The 24,142-nt window shown below is 35.5% G+C and overlaps 1 long non-coding RNA gene across 2 annotated transcripts in view; it reads left to right on the plus strand.

The window, feature by feature from the left end:
• Positions 1 to 24,142, plus strand: part of LOC140684703 (uncharacterized) — a 289,333-nt gene that overhangs the window by 127,722 nt on the left and 137,469 nt on the right. For both annotated transcript variants that reach the window (XR_012057385.1, XR_012057386.1), the window contains exon 2: positions 21,495 to 21,545. This is a non-coding gene — a long non-coding RNA (uncharacterized lncRNA). The remainder of the gene's footprint in view (positions 1 to 21,494; positions 21,546 to 24,142) is intronic.

The raw sequence follows: 24,142 nt of genomic DNA on the forward strand, positions 1-24,142 counted from the left end.
TATACCATTTGCTATCAGCTACCTTCAGTAGCTATCATTCCTTATCAAATCAGGCAGGCATAGGAAGCAAACTGATGAAATTTGGCATCTTGTCTACAAAAAATATACAGCAGCATTGCATTTATTCTTTTCAATGTATATATCATTTAATGACAAAGCTTTGCCTGAAGGGTTTGACTCTCTGCATTTTGGATGCAAAATCCAAGGCAACAATAGCAGTATTTGAGATGGTATTAAATCTTTCTGTTGAGGACTCATTCCAGTTAGCTTCTCAGGTGGTGCTGAACATTATTTAAACTCGTGATTTTGTAAGGTCACTGACACCTGGAGCTTAGAAGTAACACCAAAATTAGCTCGATAAATGTCTTGTTTTTCTCTATCAGGGCACCTTAGTGCAAGCTTGTGCTCACTTTGCCAAAGACTGCTCCCCTGGTTTCCTTGCGTGAGTGGGTTCGGCATGGGGACCCTGCAGCTGTGGGGAACAAAGCAGAGAGGGAATGAGGGAACATCTGTAATACGAGGATTCTGAGCTCCTGAAACACTCCAGCATTTGTGTAATTGTCACTTTCTATAAAAGCAAATCAATTTTAGATGACATATGTGGCATTAGTGGACATCTAATAAAATAGAAAACTCAATTTTCTTTTTCCTGAAATGCTGTTGGCATCAGTCATGTTGCTAAAGATGGTTTTGGGTTTTTTTTTTCTTTTTTTGGTAGCTGTTTGATAGCAAAGAAAAGAAAAAATAGTAATTCATAGGCTGTCATGTAGAGAAATAAGAAAAATCAGTATTTTACAACTATTTTATGACACACTGAATGTCTAAATTCCATTTTCAGGTTAAGTATTTAAAATGAGGGTGTGGTGATCTTAACACAAAAACATTACAGGTGTGGCTTCTATGATACTTGGTGTAGGGAAAGAAAAAGTATCCTGATATCTAGAAAAGATATCAGGATGCAGAGCATCTTATGTGGTGCAGATAATGAATTCTTTCAGAGAAGCTTGAGTAATTCCTTAACTATAAAATTGTTTTGTGGAGGGAGATGAAGCACCAAAGTAGGAGATAACTTTTTGTCCTGTAACATTATTAAAGCTGGATGTAGCATGTAGCTTTGTTATTAGTATATTTTTAAATATAATTTACGTAAATAATTGTCTCCAGGTGGCTTTGAAATGTTAATGACAGCTCTGAAAAAGGTCCTGTAGAAATCAAGTCATGGAACTGGATGTGCTTAGAGCCCTGATATTGTCTTCACTGGAGACATGCATGCAAAGTGACTTCAGTTCTAAGCTGATTAGAATATGCTTAAAACAAGAAAAAAACCCTGTGTGCAAGGCAGCACAGTACTGGATAGCCAGTGCATAATGTCTGTGTCTGGACAGCTTGTGGGCACATGTGCCCCTGCTGGGAGGGGTGAATTAGGATGTGAGGACAGAATTGGAAGTAAAACACGCTGCTGGCTCCCTCCTTCACTCTAGATATTATCACAACACCAAGAGCCCATGTACAACAATAGTTTTGTTCCCAGTTACATTTAGCAGAAATGTTCTGTAAGCCTTAGTTTCCTGAAATTACTCCTCACAACTTATTTTCAAAATTGTTCAAGCTTATAATTATTACTGTAAAATTATATATCCATTACTTTCCTCTGTCTCTCTAAGAGGAAAGGAGATACTGTTATTTACCTGCTTGGAAAAGTATACCACAATATATTTTACTTTATGTGTATAATAGAAAATGTTATACCTTCAGTGAGGAGGACAGAGACACTTACTGCAGAAATGTAGATTTATTGCTGAAAAAAAAGGTAAAAAACCCTTCAATCCAGTGTTATTTGAAGGGTACTTTGGTGTTACAGGTCTTGAAATTATTTATGGGTGAGAGGAACTGGTAGTCAGGTGGAGGAGACAGAAATATTACTATTTTCAAAGTGTGTATTTCACATCTGTATTGTGCTTAAAATTAATTTCTTAAAGGTCAGTTCAGAAGTTAAATTCTTTAACTTTTTCAGAAGTTAGAGAATTCTAGAGGCAAGTTGATGTAAACTCACCAATTGGTTTCAGGTAGCATGGATTTTTTTCCAAATTAATTTCAGTTTTTCTAACAAAAAGTTATAATTCATTAAAATAATTTCATTTTCAGATATACATCATAAAAGTTTCATTTTATTCCACTTCTATACTTTGCCTTTTTTTCTTATTTTTATTTCAGTATTATTCCTACACATGGCTTGCAAAAATTCCACTAAAAATTAAATATGGTGAGAAGAGATGTATCCTCTGGAATAGCATTTTAAAGACACAGTCATGTGTTCTATTGTTTTGAATAAGTGAAGCATAAAAAGCAAGCCAATACTCTTTTCAAGATGAGCTGTGGAGAACAGGCCTTTTGAAAAATCTGTAGGATTTATCCACAAAGGGTTCTCAAATTTGCTTCTGTTTTGAGTCATTAAACTCTTGATGTAGTGACCCATCAGATCTTGTCTGTGTCACAAGTTTTTCCCACAAAAGTGAATTTTTCTTGGTTCATATATTCACATTCTTTGCGTTCCCATTAATTGCCCTGTGAGAAGTGGGGAAGCAGTGGCAGTAGATGTAGGGCACTTTGTGCTGTCATGGTGATTTGCTTCTGAGGCTCTGTAATTTCATGTTTTCTGTAATTGAGCAGGACAAATATTGTCCTTTCAAAATGCCAAGCATGAATATATGACTATGAAATAGAATGCATGCCCATATGAATTATTGAAGTAATTTCAAGTTTGTACCATTGAGATCAGAAGGACTTTACAGTAAATTGTCAAGCCTCAATATTTAGTTGGTAGGTGGTATTTCTAGAAATTAGTCTAAAATTTCCTGACTGACTTGCAAATAATTTGGGGACATGAAGGATGGTAGTGGATCAGGCTCTGTATATGTCTGAGTTTTTAATAAAGCATCTATACTCAATACTTTTCAGGGGTGTCTTGCTTCTAAAACTATGAAGTTGGTCACAGATAAATTTGTATTATAAATTTGGCAATTTCAGTTTTTCAGCACAAGATTATTAATTAAGCAACATTTGGATTTGTTTGTTGTCTCCAAATATATAAAAACAAAAAACATTTCAGTAAAAATAAGCAATTTAAAAGAGTGTAAAGTAAAATTATGTTCAAAGAGATTATTTCAATACTGAGCCATAGAAATATTATTTTAGAATATGTTCACTCTCAAAGTGCCTGCATTGCAGTGAAATAATAGTATAAAGTTTGTTTCACTGACTCTTTTAGCATCTGTCTGCATTTTTCCCCTGGGGGAGGCTATGGCCATTTTTCCAGTTATAGATTCCGAAGCTGACCCCAGGTCTGAGCTGACTGTCAGCACCGTACAAATGCAGACACTGCCCTTCTTCTGATTTTTAAATATAGCTCATTGCTTTTGATGTTTTTATTCCTACTCCACACTATTGAGGGATTCGAGCCATGTGTACCTGTATTTGTAAAAGAGCAGAAGCAATAAGATTAAAATTGCAGGAGTGCTGTCCTTACAGCTGTTAAGGTGGTACCTTAGTGCCTGACAGAGGTGGTAAATAATGTAAGGTAGTGAGATAACGTGTGTGCTGGGCTGAGGGCCTCAGCTGGGGTGTTGCTGTGCAGCAGGAGATGCTGGTTATCCTGGAAGATGAGAGGAAGTGTCCTCAGGGGTTCCAGCAGCACAGAATCCAGCTGAATCTGAATTTCATACAGCAGCCTTGAACAGCAATTGATCCAGTGCTTCTGGCCTCGAAACTTTGATGTAGCCTTAGGGGGAGAGCAAAGGGGTTGCTTTCCACTGTACAACATTGCTTGATAGTAATATGTGGGTTGTTTGATTGGGTGTTTAATGTTTCCTTTAGCATTGGGAGTGTTGGTTGTTGAGCAACGCAACACAACCCAACGTGTGATAGCAGCTCAGAAAGGCAAACATTTTCAGGGCTGCATCCAAGGCAGAGTGGGAAGCAGGGGAGGGAGGGGGGTTTGCCACTCTGTTCTGCTCTGGTGAGATCCTACCTGCAGTGCTGCATTCAGCTCCAGGGTCCCCAGCATAAGAATGATGTGTTCAGAGTGCCACAAAAGTGATCACAGTGCCGGAGCACCTCTCCTGTGAAAAAAAAAAAACTGAGAGAGTTGGGGTTGGTCATCCTGGAGAAGGGAAGGCTCCATGGAGACCTTAGGACCCCTTCCAGTACCTGAAACAGGCCTACAAGAGAGCCAGGGAGGGGAGTAGTGACAGGACAAGGTTAATGGCTTTAAATTGGAAGATGACAGCTTTAGATTAGACATAAGGAATAAATTATTTACTGTGAGGGTGGTAAGACCCTGACAGATTGCCTGGAATTGTCTTTCCATCTCTGGAAATGGGTTTGGATGGGGCTCTGAGCAACCTGGTCTAGTGGAAGGTGTCCTTGCCTGTGGCAGGGTGCTGCAAGTCAATGATCTATAAAAAGTGTTATTGTAATTGCTATTTTTTTAATCTAAGCTAACTCCCACCACAACTAAAGTAATGCCTGTGAAATCAAGATGCCTTGATTTGCTGAAGTTCCCATACTGATGTAGGAATCAGGATTTTTAAAGATGTCGTAGAATTTTCTCATTATTCGTGTAAATGTCTAACCTCTTAGCCAGTCTGATTTCTAGAAATCAGCTCTTTGATAAGCGTAATGAAAATAGTTCAGATGCATGTTTTGTCTTTTATATGTCATGTCACTGCTTGCCTTTTCAGTAAGAAGGTGCCTTGCAATTTCCTTCTGTCACTTTTTATTATATATAAGATTTTCTTAGGGTGTCTTTAACTTTCTACTGTCAGCTTATAATGTTCTTCCAAGTCCCAAAAATCTTGGTTAATATAAGCTCAGAATTTGGCAAGTCACTGCTAAATCCTTGTCAAAGTCCTTATTGCAAACTGATAGCTGAGACACTGTCACATTAAAAAAGGACTACTATTTTTTTCCTCCATAATATCCTACAATAGTTATTGGAGCAGTATTAAAAATTGAACAAATATTTCTGGAGATTTTATTTTATTTTGACACCAACCTTCATTTGTTGTTACATTAAAACTTCCTATCTGAAGTACTTTGTGGGTATCCGTACGCACACATACATCTATATCTCTTTTACTTTTATTTAAAGGATTATATAAAGTTTTTCCTGTGGGAAAGCAATGTGAGGGCCAACACAGCATGGGCATGTGGGCATTGGGGGTGACATTTATCTAAGTGCTCCGGGAAGTAATTTTTTTTCATGTCTCAGCCTTTATCCAATTCTAAATGCCAACAGAACAGATGCTTTGACAATGTAATAAGTGCAATAAATATATATAGTGAAATTTCTTGATAGAGAAACACTGAGCATGAGATAAACACTGAGCATTTTCACTTCATCCTACAAATTTCTGTTGGGCAAGACAATGTGGTAAATGACTGTGACTCAGTCTGCTCTTGTTCTGATGACATGGAGAGTAAGAGTTCTGTGGTGCTTTACCATGTTTTTTGACACGATCCACTTGCAATTAAATGATTGTGTTATGATTATCTTTTTCTTAATAAACATTTTCAAAATATGATATTTAAGTAAACCACACTTCTGATAACAATGGAGATTCCCAGGGATCACAAGCTGATGTGTGAAACTTCTGGCTGTCATCACTGGTTTAATTCACACATCTGCTGGATGCTGGAATTGGTGTTAGAAAACCAGAAACCAGCCTGCTGAACAGGGAGTGCAGGATGGGGGAGGTACCTCATGAATGTGCTGAGTGGGTGGGAAGAAACCTTGTGAGGAATTGACCCGGTACCTGTTGGCTGGGAAGGGGGTTTGAGGACAGCCTGGTGGAGCCCAGTGGAGCCGTGTGGGTGCAGGTGCTGAGTGTTTGCTGTGCTGTGGTGCTCAGGGTAGCTAATGAGCTCTGTCAGCAGGACTGTGATAGGATTTTACGGCTGTGAACTCCACCCATGTGGTGACTTGGTGGAGTAGGCCCTGGGTAGTCACTGAGCTGCTGACACTTCCCAGCTTTCCATGACACCTCCACACTGCTTGGGGGGAGCTGAGGTGGGAACAGACTCTGTCATGAGCAAGTTCGTGGTTAAATTTTAGAAAATCACTCTTTCTGCAATTCTAGCAAGCAATGAGTGCAAAAATATTTTCCTTTCAGTGATGAAGAACTTAACAAGAGAAGAAAGCCATCAGTGGATGTAAAGCATATCCTACTAACTTCCTGAAAGTTGTCTTCTAACACATTTGACAACTTTAATATGTTGACATTTATTGAAGAATGTACCTTCAAAAGAAATGAGTGCCTGGCTTAATTTCTGTGCTCCCACTTTTTATCTACACATCAGAAAGGACATGCATTTTAGGGACAGCCTCAGTAATTCCAGTACTTAGATCATGGCAAATTCCCAAGTTTTGATAAAGCTGTCAGTTGTCTGCTTCAGGTATCTAGAAATACTTTCTGGGGGCGAGATTCCAAAGATAATTTTATGCTTGCTCTTTGCCAAAGGCTCAGTATTCTTAAACCAACTGCAGAGTGCATCTACCCTGCAGAAAAATAGTCAATGCAGGCAGTAATTAAACTGCCCACTTGAAATAGTGTCCTGAAGGGGAGAAAGAGGTTTGGCCACCGCTCACAGGAAGATATGTGCAGTACCAGATCCCAAAATAAGCATGTGTCAGATTAAAGTGACAGAGTTATTTACTGAGATATTTCGACTGTCTCTTAAAACAAAATTATCTGTTCTTTCTGTTTGCAAGTTTATGTATAAACCTCTTCAGTTTACTGCCTGTAACAGTACAGGCCTCTGCAGCAAGCCATACATTCCAGTTAGCCGTACGTTATTAGCCAATAGCAGTAGCTCTTTCCTAGATAATCAGGACTTTTTAAATAACAGGATTTCATACAAAAATTACACTTTTGCAATGATATTGTGGACTGTCTGGCTACTTAATGAGAAATATTACTGTCATAAAAACAAGAACTTTCACTTTGCAATCCAAACCTGTGGAAAGTCATGCTGGATTAGCCCCAGGGTTTTGTCTCATCTGCTGTTGTCCCTGAAACTGCAGTATGACACAAAACATTTCTTAAGATGTTGCAGGAAAATGCTTGACAAGGGTCTAAAAACCTGTACAGCAGCAGAGAAATAGTGAAAATCCATGAAGCAGAGCCAGGTGAATGTCTGTGGGATACAATGGCATCATGTGCTGGATGCAGTCACATTATGGTCAAACATCACCATCCTGCATGAAATAATGCTGCATTACGTAGGATTAGAAACTGACATTAGAACCTGACATTCTAAACATTACAGCCTGTCTCTGCACATTTGCAATTAGCCAGAATAAAGTGTTTTGCTGCCCTTGTGCAATGAGAGTGTTCCAGCACATCCACCTGGCAGTGCCCTACATTTTGGGTGTTTCCAGTTTATGCACTGCAAAATAATCCTGGAATGAATTGTATTAAAATAAACAAAAATAATTGGGAAAGTGTCCTTTGAAAATGGGATAATTATGTTGCAGAATATCAATTAAATTAAACCCAAAATAATCCAGAAGTTATTTCATTGTTGTCAATCCTCTCCTAACTGCACTTTGATGTTGGAAGGGGAAAATGCTCAGAGATTTCTGTCTCAAACAGTGACTGCACTCCCTTAGGCATTCCTCCTTTCTTTTCTAAGATTTGGCCTATGATGAAATGTGGTTCATTTCCTGATTTTACAACTTTTTGTTCACCTAGGAAGCAGTGTTACTTTTAAATAATAGTCTATGATTTGGGATGGAGGATTGACAGTTGTCCCAACTAAGGCACAACATGAACAGGTTGTGGTAATTCAGGATTTATTCTTTTTATTGCCCTCAGCTACCTGGCATAAATACTGGAATTATTATTATTATTTCACTTAAAGGCTTCTTTATCCTTTGTTCTGTGTTGTTTTCAAAGATCTTAGAAACTGAGCATGTGATTAGGAAGAAGGTGGCAGTTTTGGTCAGTGGCTAGAGTACTGTTACTTGCAATGATTTATTATCAAGTATAAGAGAAGAAAATTGAATAAATCAAACAAGCAGGAGGTGATGTTAGAAGCTGCAGCTCAATACTTTGACAGGCAGGTACAGCTCCAAGACAAAGGGAAAAAGAGTCAGGAAGTGGTAAAGAATTGACATTAATCCAAAATTGCATAACATCCCCAGAAGTCATTGCGTTTAGGCAGAAGAAAATAACATAGCAAAATTTCGGGATGGGAGCTGTGGATTATGAATTTTACTACTGTGGAAGAAATACTACACATTGTTACCATTGCTTTATCTATTTTTTATGAAGGAATGGAGACTCAGATCTACTCCTGAGGACATTGGAGATGGTCCCCACTCCCCTTCCAGCCACAGGTGAATACCTAAGGCAGATCACTGTAGGATCACAATGGCCTTAAGTGAGGCAAGATAGATGTGAGGGGAATTCTGTTCCTCTGTTGTTGCTATATTAATTGCAGTATTAATTAGTTTAAAGATCTTTTGAAAGGAACAGGAAGCACACAGCTGGATTAATACCCCTTCTTAGGAAGTTGCAAGATACCTGTAAATTTTTTCTATCACTATAAGACAAAGCAGAATCATAAACAGCCCAGTAAAAGTGAAATAATAGCAAGCAAAATGTACTTTTGAACCATCAGCCATGCCAACAGTGCCACTGCCTGTGGTGTAGAATGAATTCTTTGCTTATTTCTCTTTCTGTGACATGCACTGCCTTACACTTTGCAAACCTTCTTCAGGGATACATCACCTCTGCATTAGACATGCAGACTGAATAGCTTAAAATGTTGAAGGAATTATTTTTGTTGACATAACTGCCATGGTGAACTAGACATGTGAGAGCCTTTACAGAAATGGACCCACAGAGTTTACAGAAGAAAATCATGAGCCATATCTAGTTTGAAACATCCAGACTATGCTCTTCCTCACCCAGGGAGATTCAAATAAAAGACCAGTGACAAAAGTCTGTTAAGGGCAACTCTATATATTTCTGATCAATTAGCTTTCTTTCCTTGTATTCTCTTAACTAAATGAATTTGATGGCATCCACTCTGCACCCTCAATTAAACAGAAGTTAATTATTTTATAGAGAAATAAACTTCTGACTGAAATTCTTCATAGTAACTAAGCTTGAGCTCTAAACTCAAAGCAAGAACTAAGACTGGAAAGTGAATTATGCACGTGTTGGGATGATCAAGGGAGCAGGATTTTAACAAAACATAGCCCTCTTAACAATTCTATATAGGAAATAATTTTCCTGTGTTTACTACCCCCAAAAAAGGTAAAGTGGAGGCAATAAAAAAACATAGTTACCTCATTTCTAAGGCATCTGTTTAATAGTGAATAGTTGCTGAAGCATGGCCCTGCCATAATGCAGTGTTTTATTGCAGAGCTGTGTTTTATCATATTCAGGCAGAGATTCTCATAAGCAGGAGAAAGTTCTTAAATCCTTGCAAGCTGTGGTATATGAGGATGGGCCAAGCCTTCAGGACAGCTACATAAGGAGTGTTTCTTAAAAGTTAAAAGAATATTAGGACTGTTCTCTTTTACTTGTGTAAATTGTTCCTGCATCTTTTCAATTTCTAATTTATATTCTGTTTTTCTGAGTAATGAGGGAAGTTCAGTCATGATTTCAGTAGTTGTTATGTTGTTTCCTTTTTCACATGTTGAGGTCAGCACTGACAAATAGGACTTCTGCTTTAGAAGATGCTTCTAAAACTGCTCCAAATAAATAAAGTTTTAAAAGATAAGAACTCCCATGACTTTAGAATACTGATGCTATTAAGTGTCTGTACATTTAATACTGACACTAGGATACATGTTAGACATTATAACACTTTTTTAATATTGTCTGATAAATCAGCTAAGCAGTGATTTGGAACATCTATTTGTCTCCAGCTCAAACATTATTCAACATCTGTCAGAGGATGTCTGCTGCCCTCTATGAAGCCAAAATACCCAGTTCTGCTTTCTCACGTGGCTTGATATAAGAGCTACTCACACTGAAAAACAAACCCAAGCCCAGCTCTCAATGTAGTTTGTTTAGTACCAGCTCATTCTATCCAAGTATATCCAAACTTAACTTTAGGGTATTTGGACACTTTTCCTTGAATACTTTTAAGCTATTTATCAGAAAGAGGGTGAAAAAGAAAGCCTGGAGACTTAGCTTCAGAAAATCATTGACTAAAGAAAGTATGAAGACAATATTGATTTTTTCACTTTCATTTTTTTTAATGAGACTGAGTGGCATTATTATAGTGACATTGATGAAGTCACCTGTCAGTGAGAATTTAAAATACATTCAGAATGAGAAGCCTGGTGAGCAGCAGGCAAATTCTTTTTTGTAGTAGGAAATTTGTCTACAGCAATTTTAAGGAACAAAAGTTTTACCTAATATTGGCAGATTCCTAAGTTTCATTTTGTCAAAGGAAAAACAAGGTCATATCACATTACAGTTGGCTTTTAATTTATTATGCAAAAAAGCAGTCACAGATTTAATCTCTTAAAGAGATTAAGAGAGAAATATTCAGAGCAGAAGTATGAGCAGCTGAATGGTATAGAATGAAAATGTTGCAATCCTCACACACACAGATGACACAGTTTTATGTCAGAGTTTGCTGAGTTGTCAGCTAAAGCACTATTAACATCAATTAAGTTATTCCTACTGAAGCTGGCTCTGGCAGAACAGTTTAAGCCTTTCTCTGTAAATATTTGATTTTTCTGCTGGCTGTAGACTTCATCTCATTGGCAAAGCTCCCTTTTATCTCAGAAGAGCATGAATTGACTTCTGTTTGCATTTCTTTGGAGATCTACATTGGATGTCCAAAATCAGCAGTGGAGAAGTAGGTCTAATTTCCAGTAAGTCATCTTTTTGAACTCTCTGCTTCTCTTCTTCTCTCCAAAGCAAAATCTACTCATTTTAATTTCATACTGATCATTTCCATTTTAAATCTTATGCATACAAAACTTCATTGTTTATTTTCCTTCACCCTTAGATGTAAGTCTATACTTTCCATTAGAGCCTCATTTTTCAAGGTTAGAATTTTTCTGTTTTATTCTTTTTGTCTTCTTTCTATAAACACAGTGGAATAGTTCCTTCAGCTATTCCAAGTTATGAGCTGTGCAGGCCATGCTGAGTAGCATCCATTCTGTTTCTTCCTTGGCTGCCCTGTCCTTTCCTGCAGCACTGGAAGAGGTTAAAGGATTTGATGTAATGCTCAGATCTTGACGGATTGCACAGCAACATAGGAATCCTATCTGTATGTAATTCCTTTATCTGTATTTTTGTCAATTATCCATGTTTTTGGTGGGTGCAAATAATCATAAAACAATGGTTTTAACAGAAGGATCCACTTTCAAAATACACTTTTCTTGAAAGTTCTTGGAAAGCAAAAGAACATGTTTGCAGAGACACACCTATGCTTATATTTTGGTCTGCTTAAGTATTTCCAATACAACAAAGTGGAAGATAAAATCTAACTGATCAATTAGACTGAAAAAGTAGGTTGTTTTAATTCCTGAACCTCTAAATTAGCTATTTAGAGCTGGTGAGTGTACTTCCTACTGAAAAAAATTTGCTGCATAGTACTTTTGGGTCACAGGGAAAAGATGACAACATCTAAATTAATGTATTGTTTGTGTTAATGTGACATTTCTGTGTGAATCATCTTTCAAAACATGGTATTTGCATACTCCAAACAATTCAGAAACACAGTGAGAGAACAGCCACTTGCTTCTGTTTTAAATATAGTTTGGATTCACTGTAGTCGAATCAGCTACAGAGGAGATAATGTTGCAAATTAATAGAATAGCAGAAAATGTCATTTGACTTAATAACTTGTAATTTCATTTAATTGGTACTACAGGCGTCTAAAAATATATACTGTGACATTTAGAAAAATGTTCTTTTTTTTATATATGTATAAATATTGTTTGCCAGGAGCTACATTTTGATTCTACTCTGGAAAATAGTCCATTGAATGTCACTTTTTCTTGTTGAAGTCTTAATATTAGGATTTGTTACATACTTGATATGCTGTTTGCAATGAACTGCTTCCTTCTGAAAAGGATGTGACTTTTCATGTCCCACTCACCTCATTCAGGCTCCTGTTAATAAACACTGGATCAGTTCAAATGAAGGGCACACTGCCACCAACCCTGAGTTGTCACAATAGCAGGCAAGTAGATGACCTGCAAATATAAAAAATCCAGAAGTGCCATGCATAACAATAGTTCCTATGATGTTTGACGGGAAGTGAGTTATCCCAACTGGAATTTCTAAGCTTACCTGACCTCAGCATGCAGATGGCAAATATCAGAAAAAAATGGGGCACTAAATTATATTTGTTCTAGACTTGAAAAAATACAGCCATATATAAGTAAAACATGCATTCTGACTTTGTCTGGGCTTGAGTGAATTTTCAAATCATGACATTGGCAACATTGTTTATACATTTTGCAAAATCATAGTCTCCTCTACAACTTATTTAAGCTTCTACTTTCCTCTAAAATAGATGAAGAAATTAAGTTTCATTCTTTGCTTCTCATTCCTGGAGCCCTTGCATTTTTCACAAAGAAATTTTTGCATATTTGCTTGTGCAAAATTATTCAATTTGAAGCTTGAAGCAAAAAGTTCTAGATTTGATTGATATTCAGATGATGTAATGTAAAGTTAAATATACTGAATAAACAGCATATGGCGATAAGTGTTAATTTACTACACAAACCTGTCTTCAAAGTGTTTGAGTAAACAAAAGTTCTGATGGTAAATATGAGCAAATTTTAGATACTTTCTGGTTTCTTTGGTGACCTGATGCTAAGCCTCCATTTAGCACCACATATTTACCACCTCCATTCTAATTAATAATGTACAGAATATTTATTGCCTCCTGCTATGCATGAGTCTATAAAATCCTGATAGGATTCTATACACAGGATTTTCTTTCACTGTGTGGGAAGAAATGAGCAGTGAAAGCACATTAATCTGAGAAGAATTAACCATAGTTCCAATCATTCTCAGGAGCTGAAGAGGGTTTTTAATTGGTTTCACCCGAGGCTTTGTTGTGGAATTTTCAGTATTGATGAGATCCAAAAATGTCTATGTACTTGAGGGGTCTAGAGACAAATGAAAAAGTAACCATTTGTCTCAGTAAGTAATTATTTGTCTTAAGAAATTTGCCAGCAAGATAAATTTTCCTGTTTAAAAGATGGCAGGACTCTCTATAAGCCAAATTTTCTGAAGTTTCTATCTTTGATCTTTCAATTAGATTTTTGAGATTCTAATTCTCATGGGCTTCATTAGTTGCCTGTACTTTGCACCAGCTGAAGAGTAATGACCTTGATAACCTACAAGCAAACCCAAACTAGGATATCCACCATTAAATGATCACCAATAAGTAACATTATTGATGGTAAAAAAAATTGTGTGTTAGTTTTGACTGTGCAGTGCTACTTTAGTGACAAATATGTTGTCACATATCAAAAGATGCTTAAAGGACTGGCGATATTTTGGAACTCACCTGCAATATTTTTTTTCTCAGTTATGGATACTGTTCTTTATGATTTGGTGGCTGCTGAGAGAGTGATCTGCGCTATTTATACTTGGTGTATATCAGAACAACCTCTAAGATTCTTCAGGGTTAAAGAACAGCAAACTATAGATTGAACCTTAGGAGAAAATGTAACCTATGTCATTCCTAACAATTTCTGTAAAGGTGGTTTTAGTTATAGCTTTGGAGGGAATTTGCATTTCTTTGAATCCAAGAGAAACAGCTATGCCATGAACAGCTCAGGCTTTAATTTTGGATGTTACGGTGCAGCTTCATCCTTCTTGTTCCTCTTTCCTGCTGTGAGCTGCTAATTATGTAACTTAATTATAAAGCAGTGAATTTCACCTGCACTGTTCCTCCATCACTAAGTTGCATGTCATGCATATCTCTTTACTATTCACAGAAGCTGCCATTTAATTTCTCACTGGATAAAGAATGAAGTCAAATTCAGCTTCATTTCTATTTTTAAGTCTCTTGTGTGGAAGTGAATTGCTAAATTGTCACCCAGCATAAAAGGCACAATGGAGTGGCATGATAAACACAAAATCAAAAATCTAACATTTATAGGGTCTATTTTTTAAAGATTGCCATTAATTTTTTACTATAACTTTTATAAAAGATGCTTGCCATAATGCTCAGTTCTTTTCAAATGTGCAGGAAGAGATAGAATATCAGAATCATATTAAAAATATACTCTTGTGTTGTCAGAGCCCCAGCAGACTCACCATCTTGAGGTCAGTTACATGGCAGGAACATATTTGACATTAGTGACTGGATTTAATGAATTCTGTCTGCTTGGAACATAAGCAGCCTAAAATGTATCCCTAAGACTGTATTCCTAAGGAGAAATAAATAATGCTAATAAAGTAAGCGCAGTTGTTAATATAGTGATTGCAATCATAATCCTACATTAAAAACAACAAAGAGGGCTGATGTAGTATCACTCCGATTATTTTATTTAGCCTGAGTTGCCATAACAACCATAGGAATCATGAGATCACATTTTAATTAAAAATCTCCTAGTAATTCTGATTGTACCAGCCTTAAGTACATGGTGTGCTGATCTGCCTACTGAGTGCAGAGGAGCTGGATGAATATACAGGTCACTGGAATTCCAGTATAATTAAACTATACTTTTGGGAGGGTAAATTCAGATTCAGCACATCAGGTTATTTCAATCTTTCATAGTATTGAAATGTAAGAGGAAAAGTAAAACCAAATCTTTGGCAGTATTCTAGAAAAAGCTGGGGAAAGTAAAAAATATTGCCATATCTTTACACCTATTGAAATCAGCACATGGTAAGATGGTTAACAATACCTCATTTTCTTAAATCAGAGGCAAAAGTGCATGGCTATTGAATTTAGGAGTGACAGCTGAATAAACAGAATTAGAGACCAAGAAGCATGTTAACTAGAGCTAAGTATCTTGTTAGGACATTTTGCATATGAAGAGCTCCAAAACATTCAGACATTTTAAAGTTGCCACTGTACAGATTAGAACACTATCTAGTTGAAATATAAAGCCATTTATAGAAGGAAATAAATGAAAAGCAGTTTTGAATTGATTGAACTCAGCTCCTTCCTTTTTCCTTGTCATCAAACAAATGCCTCAATGTGTTACATGCTACTCTCTAAAGTTTGGTAGCAGCAGAAGGTAAAGCTGTCATTGCACTGTACTTCCACCCAGCTGCAGGTTCCCACTTTGTTTAAACTGAGATAAATGGTGGATTCCATAAACAGTAGAAAGATAAAATTAATGGTCTGTGGGGTAGGGCTTTATATTTTTAATTTTTGTTTTAGATGGATGTTAGAATATTTTATTTGTCCTATGCTGAATCTGAAAATTTTAGACAAGAAATCTTAAAATACCACCGTTAATCAGGTCAGGAATGTTTATTGGGTGTAGTAGGGATGGTTAGTAGTCAATTATTGAAATAAACACACTCAAGAGTTTCTTGGAGCTATCTTTTTATCACAAATACTCTCAGCTTCTACTGGCAGAATATTTGGGGTGGAAGAATTTCACAGCAGAAAACCTGTAATCACCACTTCTACTCAGGCAGTCTTGGAAAATAACACACAAATCAGAAATGAATTTTGTAATTCAGCATAATCTCTAAAAGCTTAAATGTCATTGCTAAATCAGCTTCCTGAGTGTTATTTAGAAATATTTACTTTGGTGATTGCAACCCACATTTCTTCTAGTCAACAGATATACAAATGTTTTCACGTCTTGAACCATTTTGATCTCCATGCTGTTTAAAAATTCTGTGATTTCCGACTTCTTGTAGTTTCTAATAATTTCTGGAAAAGGTGTGAAATAAACATTTCAAGTCTCATAGATTTATGCAATAGGATAGAGCAATAATATCCTGTCTAAAAGTGATTTTGATGAACACATTCAGCTAACCTGCTTGCATTAAAACTGATAAAGTATTGGATAAAGTTTTCCACCTTTAGATAGTTCTAGGTGATAGTTCTCTCTTGGTAAAGATTGAATTTAAATGTTGCCACATTTTTTATTGCAAGCCAACATTGCACCATGTCTGCTTCGAATGTTCACGTGGGATGAATGTTCAAAGAGGAAATTGAGAAATAATATTCATATATATGTCAGACAAGGCTGAAATAGGAAATTAGTGGCAGAATATAGACTCTGGATGATTTAGTTCAGACTCTCTGTTGCACTGAATGATGTTCTAATGACAGATACAAGCATTTCAAACTGACCTGGTTATGACACTCATGGTATGCAGTTCCAGTGAGGTGTAATTGAATATCCTCCTCACAATGCATTAGCTGCTTAATTAATTGCACTAATGACATTGTCCAACATTTTACATCTAATGACAGAAGATTTGGTTGAAGTAACAACCATCCTAAAACCTATTCATATAAAAATTAAGATTACCCCAAGATACCTCCCAAAGTATGATCAACTATAAATACCTCTTGTAGATTATAATGAATTCACTCAATTGAAAACAATGTTTCTAAGATTATTTTTTTTTAATAAATAACTAGTCACATATTTCCTGGTTATGTCATTATTTAGGCTACAAATGCTTTTTGTTGTTTTCTTTTTTAGTTAGAACCCATGTTCATAGAAGCATAAAAAAGACAACAATAAATCTAATCTGAAATATAAAAGTGCGTGAACTTGAATATCCTCTAATAGTGACATTGAACTTGAAAAACCTTTGCTATTTCCAATGGCAATGTTAAAAGAACAAAGAGGGGAGGGAACAATCAAAAGAAAATTATTTCTGGCTTGGAATAAATTACTGTTGTTATGACCCCAAAACCTTCTCTCTCTGAACAAAGCACCATTTTGTGAAGGTTCATTATTTCGGTACAGTTGTGGTGTGCCACCACATTTTCACACCTAATTCAAGAACAAAAGATAATCTATTTGGATTGTAATCCTTTCTAACAACACCCACCATTCCATGAAAAATAGTGTTTATGTAATTTTCTTTGTATTTGTATTCTACCTATGTGAAAGACCTGACAAATAGAACTTCACTGAACTTTGTAATCTACATTTCTATTGTCTCTAGATATTGAATTATCAAAATTCTACAAAACATTTGTAGCAGTGGAACAAAATAGGAATGCTGGGATCTAAACACTATCTAAAATATATGTTTTCTTCAGGTGTCTACACAAGCCCTAAAGTTTTATTTTAATTGTTTCACAGGAAGGTAAAGTGAAGCCAACCTGCTATTTTTCTCTTTTCCAAAAGAAAACTTTAAAAATTCCTATGGTCAAATAAAAGGTTAAATACAGTTTAACCTCATCTAGTTTAACAAAAAAAGATTGAGAGAAGCATTCAGAAAAATGCTAAACAAATATTAAAATTTCCTGCTTTGATGTTAAATGTTAATGTAACCTGAATGAAAAATCTAATATGGATGTAGTGGATAGAGTGGATGTAGGGGATGTAGTGGATAGATACTTCCAATAAACATTTAGTAGAATTTTTATGTTAAAATTTATGCTAGTGCCTCCAGAAAGCAATGTGTACTAGCAATTTAACTAAATATGTCATTAATAATTAAAATAAATAGACGATTAGCAGTTACATGGAGAATGTGGGAGTGCCTACATGTCTATGAATGTCTATAAAAATAATCTCTGAATCATAAGAAGCTTTTACCATCATTTAGAAATTGTTTGATGATGACGCAGAGGAGAACAATTTTCCATATGGTGTTTTCTCTCAGGTTCAAAACTGCTTTCCAGGTAGGGCAGGTTTTTACCATTTCTGTGCTGCCTTTGTGCCACCAGGACAAAAAAGTAGTTTCATTAGTGATCTCCAGGAAGTCAAATTAGAGAACCTGGTATTGGTGCATTACAATTGTTTGATCACCTGCTGCTACAACAGATGATGTGGATGTGAAATCACATGAAGTAGAACATTTTGGTGTTGTGCAATCTCCCAGAATATGACCAGGAAAGTTATGTGGAATTATCTAGTTAGTGACATAAGAATTTGATAATGGACTTATTCCTTGTATTTTGCAGAATTCAAATGTTTTTTTTCTATGTTCCTTGAGACTGGATTCTTTTTTCTGTTGTTTGTTTATGTCAGATTGTTTCTTCTTATTGTATTGGTTTTGGGCTGTTTTTGTCTAGTGTGATGTTTTAAAATATCTAAATTAGACCTTTATGCCATACTAATAGATTTCATTTTGTTTCTGTTTTCATTTATGACGTTTTTCTTTAAATGTAAGATTTCCTGCTACACAGTATATGGACTTTTTTGTTCTCTATTAGATGTTCTTTTCCTGTCTGTTTGTGATACACTTTAGCAGTGCAGCTTTGGTGTGTGAAATGCAAAAGCTTGGCTGGTTCCTTTATATTCTACTAACATTAATGAAGTTTTTGACAATGTTATAACCATATTTAATAACAATCTTGGATAGTTCTACTCTGTCTTGAATGATTTTCTCACTGTGTCTTCCCAAGAGGATTCATGCCCAGCTGATTCAAGTTGAGTACGTAACCATTTCTTCTAAATTTTGCGTGGTCAAAAAAGCTGGAGTTGTTTTATGCTTGAATCGGAAATTATGTGCTCTTCATCATGCCAGAGCGCTCAACCAGATAAACATGGAAGTTAGTTTTTTGTTAGTTCTAACAAAATCAATTTGTTTTATTCAAATTAAATTAAATATGTTGGAGCAATGTTAACAGAAAGACTATGTAATTACTGGAACTAGGATGTTATTAAGCTTTTTGTAAGAGTGAAAAACCACTTACAAGGTGTATATATATAAACTGTGTTCTGTAGACTTTTTACCGCCCTCCTGTTTCATTGCTGTTCTAATGAAGTCAGCACCAATGGAAACTCATTTAAATTTGGATTTGAGGGAGGTGCTTCTACACCTATGGCTCCTTTGAGTCTGTGTGGAATGTTTCAGCTGCCCTTGCCCATGCCCCATTGACCCTCCCAGTGACAGAAAACCATAACCAGGGCAAAGAAGGTTGAGCTGCACTGTCCAGTGACTTTTAGCGTTATTAGACCAACCAGAAAAGCAAATTTATAGGCACTTTGTATTATGCCCAGAGGAAAGTAGGCTCTAGCTCTGCATGTATTATTTAAAGAGCTTTTGTGTGATAAAGAGTTTCATGTGACCTAATTTAGGGTAAAGGCATGAATTATCCCATAGGTATGACGTTATTTGTGTATAATTTCATTTACAATATCTAACCAAGATGTATATGTTTTTTCAGTGATCATATATACATTTGATTTTTATTACAGAATAATTAGCATTTGAAACTTCATTTTTGAATGTCAGTGCGGCAATTTTGGTGAGGGATAATTATCACATGCTTCATCATTTCCATTTTGAAAGTGCCAGTGCTGTTTATTTTATTTTGTATTTACTCTGGAAAATGAAATGCATAGATACTTTGGAATGAGTAAGTAATGTAGGTTAGAACATGTTCTAAAGATGTGACACATTTTTGCAGTTAAAAGTAAGAAATATGCAAACAGACTAAATGCTAAAATAGAATAAGATCAGCAGAGTTTTGCTTAAGCAAAATACAAAGAGGTCAGGAGAGACCTCATCTGAGATTTTAAAATATGACTTCTTATCCTTTAAAACTAAAAATCAAGTTGAAAAATATTCTAACAGGAAACAGAAGTTTACATTTTAATTTGAGATTTTTCAGGTACAGGTGCAAAGATGAGCTTGTGGACTTTTGAGGAGTTATAAAGGCTCTTCTGTGGCATTTTTATATTACTGCAGCATAATATATTTTTGGCTAAACAACATATGTTGCTTTAACTAAAATTTTCCATCCCTTTTATCATTTCCCCTACACCTGATATGTTACAAACAGAAGCCTGATGTTTGTTAGAGTATAAAAGCCATTGGTACATCTGAAAAGTTGAGTATAATTTAAAATTAAGAATGGGAAAACCTTGACCCTTCAGCTCTTCTGACACTGTGTTTTAATGTAGAACACAAGTAAGCTAAAGCAACTGAAATAATAAAGCATGATTCTGAAAGATGAGGCTCTTGGCAGACACACATTTCTAAATTAAAATTAATTTAATAACACTGAAGTTCATTTTTTCAGGTTTTTTTCCCTTTTATTATGTTTTTTCACTAGAAATTAATAATATTTTAATATGGTGCCTAGAACTGGTTAAAACTTTTTACTATTTTTTTTAATCCAGATGCAGTGTAGGAATATTTTAACGTTATTGATGTTTAATTGTGGAACAGTGAAACTGTATAGTTTCTTCCTTAATTTGCAAGGAGCACTGCTTGCTTTTAATATGATTATGTCAATTTATTTTATTTTATTTACTTGTTTCAGTCATGCTAAATTGAAATCTCTAAAGAAAAAAAAAATGTTTCTAAAAAGGCTGGAATTTCACAAGAATGTATTAATCTGTAATTGTTTAAAAAGCTGTCTTATTCAGCAGAGCCAAAGGTCATTTAGGTGAGACAATGGGGGGAAGGAGGAATTCATGTTATCATCTGTATAGTCCTGTAAGAATGATTAATGTTTCACTAGTAGGGATGACAGACTAACTGACCTGATACTTAGGTACTGGACTGAACATTTACCTACAAAATCAATAAATGGTGTCAGCTCACATTTTCTGAGGCTTTCCTCTAATTTAATTTAGAGAGATACATTGGTAATTGAAGAGAAAACTTGATACTGTAATTATAACCCATAAAATATTAATGATGCCTCAAATATTATTTACTAATAAAACATGCATTTAACTAGTATATCTTTAACTCATGCATTCAGTGTTATCATGATCTATTTCTGGTTAGGAGTCAAGTATTGAGCCCAAAGGGTTTCTGATTATATCAAGTAATGCTAAGGAAAGCTGTAATCTTCCAAAATATGTTGCCTGGAAGATAGGGAGAAATGAAGAGTAATTTTTGGCAGGACTTTGGATTCTCACCATGTGGAATATGGAAAAATATTTTATGTGAAAGCATCTTAATTCTTTTCTTCAAAGAGACAACTAAAAAAAAATCATCCTAGGCATCTTAAAGCACCATTAATGCAGTTATTGAAAGAATTGTATTTTATATCTGGAGGTCATGGCCATTACATAGTGATAAACTGCATTAGGTAAAGCTCATCCACTTATTTATAGCTCAAAGGTTTTCTATGTGCATGAGTCTTACCCATATGAACAAAAAAGAATATGAGAACTTTATCCTTTTTTCCAATCAGAAAATTTTGGAATATGCTAGAACACATGTAGACAAATGATTGCAGCAATATTTTTAAATACTGCAACTCTTTGATGCCTTTGGTTGATAACAGGGAGTATAGAAACCTAATTTTGTCTCAGTTCTGTTGTATAAGACTTCAGAGTTATTAAATTAACATAATTTCCTCAATATTTCATTTAGGAGAAGAGATGGAGAAGACCAATCCAGGCTAAAGGTGACTGACAGCAAAGTGTGAGTAGAAATCTATTTCAGGTTCATTTTTGTGCAATATTCATCTATGATGACGGCCTGCAGTGTACAAAAACACATTTGGATTCGTCAAACACATAAACCAAGAAAATAATTTTCCATGGTTCTTTGTTCTCTGTTCCACAAATCTAATCTTGCAGAGAGAGAGAACATACAGGAAGTTTTGGGATACAAATTATTTCTTCAGAATGAATTCTTTTTTCATATTCAAGGTATCCATGGATTAGTTGCACATATGCTCTCTGAACTGAGCCCTAAAGCTCTGAACTCTACCCCAATAAACATTTCCTACAATCTAAAGAGGAACTAAACACCATGGAAGTCACACATAAGAGACAGCTAAACAGGTGGGAACCATTCCAGGGTAACCCATGGAAAATGGTGAATAAAGGAGAGCTCACATCTAGATATTTGACTCTTCTGTGCCACAGAAAGAAAAGCTGGGGAGATAATAAGCTAATTTAAAGAAAACATATGTTTGTTGTTTTGTTATACATTTTCACATGCATGTCCAAGTGTTTTCCTGTCAGTGATTGCAAAATAAAAAAGTTTCTTCATTTGGATTTACTAGAAACATGGCCATTTAACTAAATTTTAACATATTGTTGTCTCGCACTTTAATATATGGTACATTAATTTTCTATGATGCTGGCATCCTCTGCTGATGGACTTCAAATGAAGTAAACCAAGGATTTTTCATGCAGCTTATTTTTTTCAGAAGTGATGGCATTAACATTCTTTTTGGGAAGACAGTTATCAAAACCTGATATTTCATTTAGTGTTTGAAATTCTCTTCTAATGTGTATTAAGTCTTCTCACTGCACTTATAATTGCCTGTTATACATCATCTTTGTTAGTGAAAATACCATGGCCTTATGAAAAAACAGTTGGGCTTTATTATCAAAGAGAAATGTAAATCATAAATAAATTTCCATTATGGCAGTAATATTTACCATCTTTTTAATGTCAAAAAATATAGTCTTAAGCTTTTAATTTATTTTTAATCCAGGGAGTCTTGCCTTGAGCCATTTGTTATTTTGTCAGTGATCAAATTCCTTATAATTCAAATTCCCATAAGTACAGTTTAGTTTTTTTTGTTTTTTTTTCTTAATGCAGGACTGTCCTGTGTCTGATTTGTGTGACCTGATGAGGAGGAAAATAAGTTTCAAACCCTCCCTTTTTCCTTTCCAGTTGTGAGTCAGTGATCAGTATGAACTGGAATATTTTTGTTACTTTTTAATTGCTTTCCTGAAGTGGGGATTGCTTGGGACACCCTCTTCCATGTTTGTATCAGGAAAATGTTCCCTGAGTATCTGCTGATTATCTTATATCTTAATATTGGTGAATACAGGTGTCCTTTTCCAGATTCTCTACAAGATTCAAGTTCTGGGTCCTAAGAGTTTGAAGTAAAAGATGAAAGATAGCAGATAAAACAAGGCTGGGGAGACAAATCTCTGTATTGGTATTTGTACACTGGTGTAATAAGCCGATAGTTTTTCAATATAGCTACTATAACTTCATTTTTTAATCCCTTACAATGACCTCTTAATGAGGGATAATTTTTCTAATACCTTTTCATTGATTTTGGTGACAAATGACATTATTTCTGACATTTACCTTCAAGAGTATACTGGAATTCAGGCTGGGTTTTTTAGAACTTAATGCAATATAAGTGTAATGTGAAGTGAGTCTAAAGAAAAAGATGGAGATGTTGAGAGAAGCAAAGAGACAAGATGTGGTTCAAGGTCTGGTCTTTGTGGCTTAACTCTACAGAATTCACTATTGCATACTGGAAAATGCAATTGAATTAGTGCAGTATCTAGCAAAAAAAGAGAAAGGTCATTATAAGAGTAAAACATGGGGTATGTTCTGGGCACACATTGGAAGTGTGAGGGGTTGAATGAAAGTGACATCTGTAGCGTGGCTTTGCCTAGACTGGGTGTGAAGATTAGGAGAGGTTTCCATATAGATCCTGCCAATGTGGAAAGAGAGGAGGAGGATGAGTCTTTCAGATACCTGCAATATATGAATTTTGGGACTATATGTACAGTGTTTCTAATCTGAGGTTTTTCTCATTTCACTGAGTCTCATACTCTAAGGACAGGATGTGTGTGGACAGCAATGCAAGTAAAAGATCTGGAGCAACAAAGATTTTGGTGGCTGCATAAAATATGCTGTGATGCAGGATTGCTTCTGGAAGGGCAGTTTTATGCAGCTTGATAGGTGTTTCTACACTCTCCTGCTCATTATTTCAAATTTGCTGCACTTTGTTTCCTTCTTGGTACTTTAAAAAGATTATTGAAAGGGATATTGAAATACTGGAGATAGATAAGAAGCATTTTCAGGCTGTAAAATCACATAGGTAGTAGGTAACATTTAAGTAGGAAGCACTTACCATAAATGATCATTTATTTTTGGTTTGGGGTTTTTTGACAGACAGATAGTTTAATGTATAATTTATAACACTTTCACCAGCTAGTTTAGCTGCACAGTCTTGATTTTTAAATTATGATATGAAATCTTTTTTGAATCCTGCTTCTACTCCATTAGAAACATTTAAAATGTGCTTAACTAACATA

Source organism: Taeniopygia guttata, chromosome 9, assembly GCF_048771995.1.
Source record: "Taeniopygia guttata chromosome 9, bTaeGut7.mat, whole genome shotgun sequence".
In the NCBI taxonomy this organism is placed as follows: Eukaryota; Metazoa; Chordata; class Aves; order Passeriformes; family Estrildidae; genus Taeniopygia; species Taeniopygia guttata.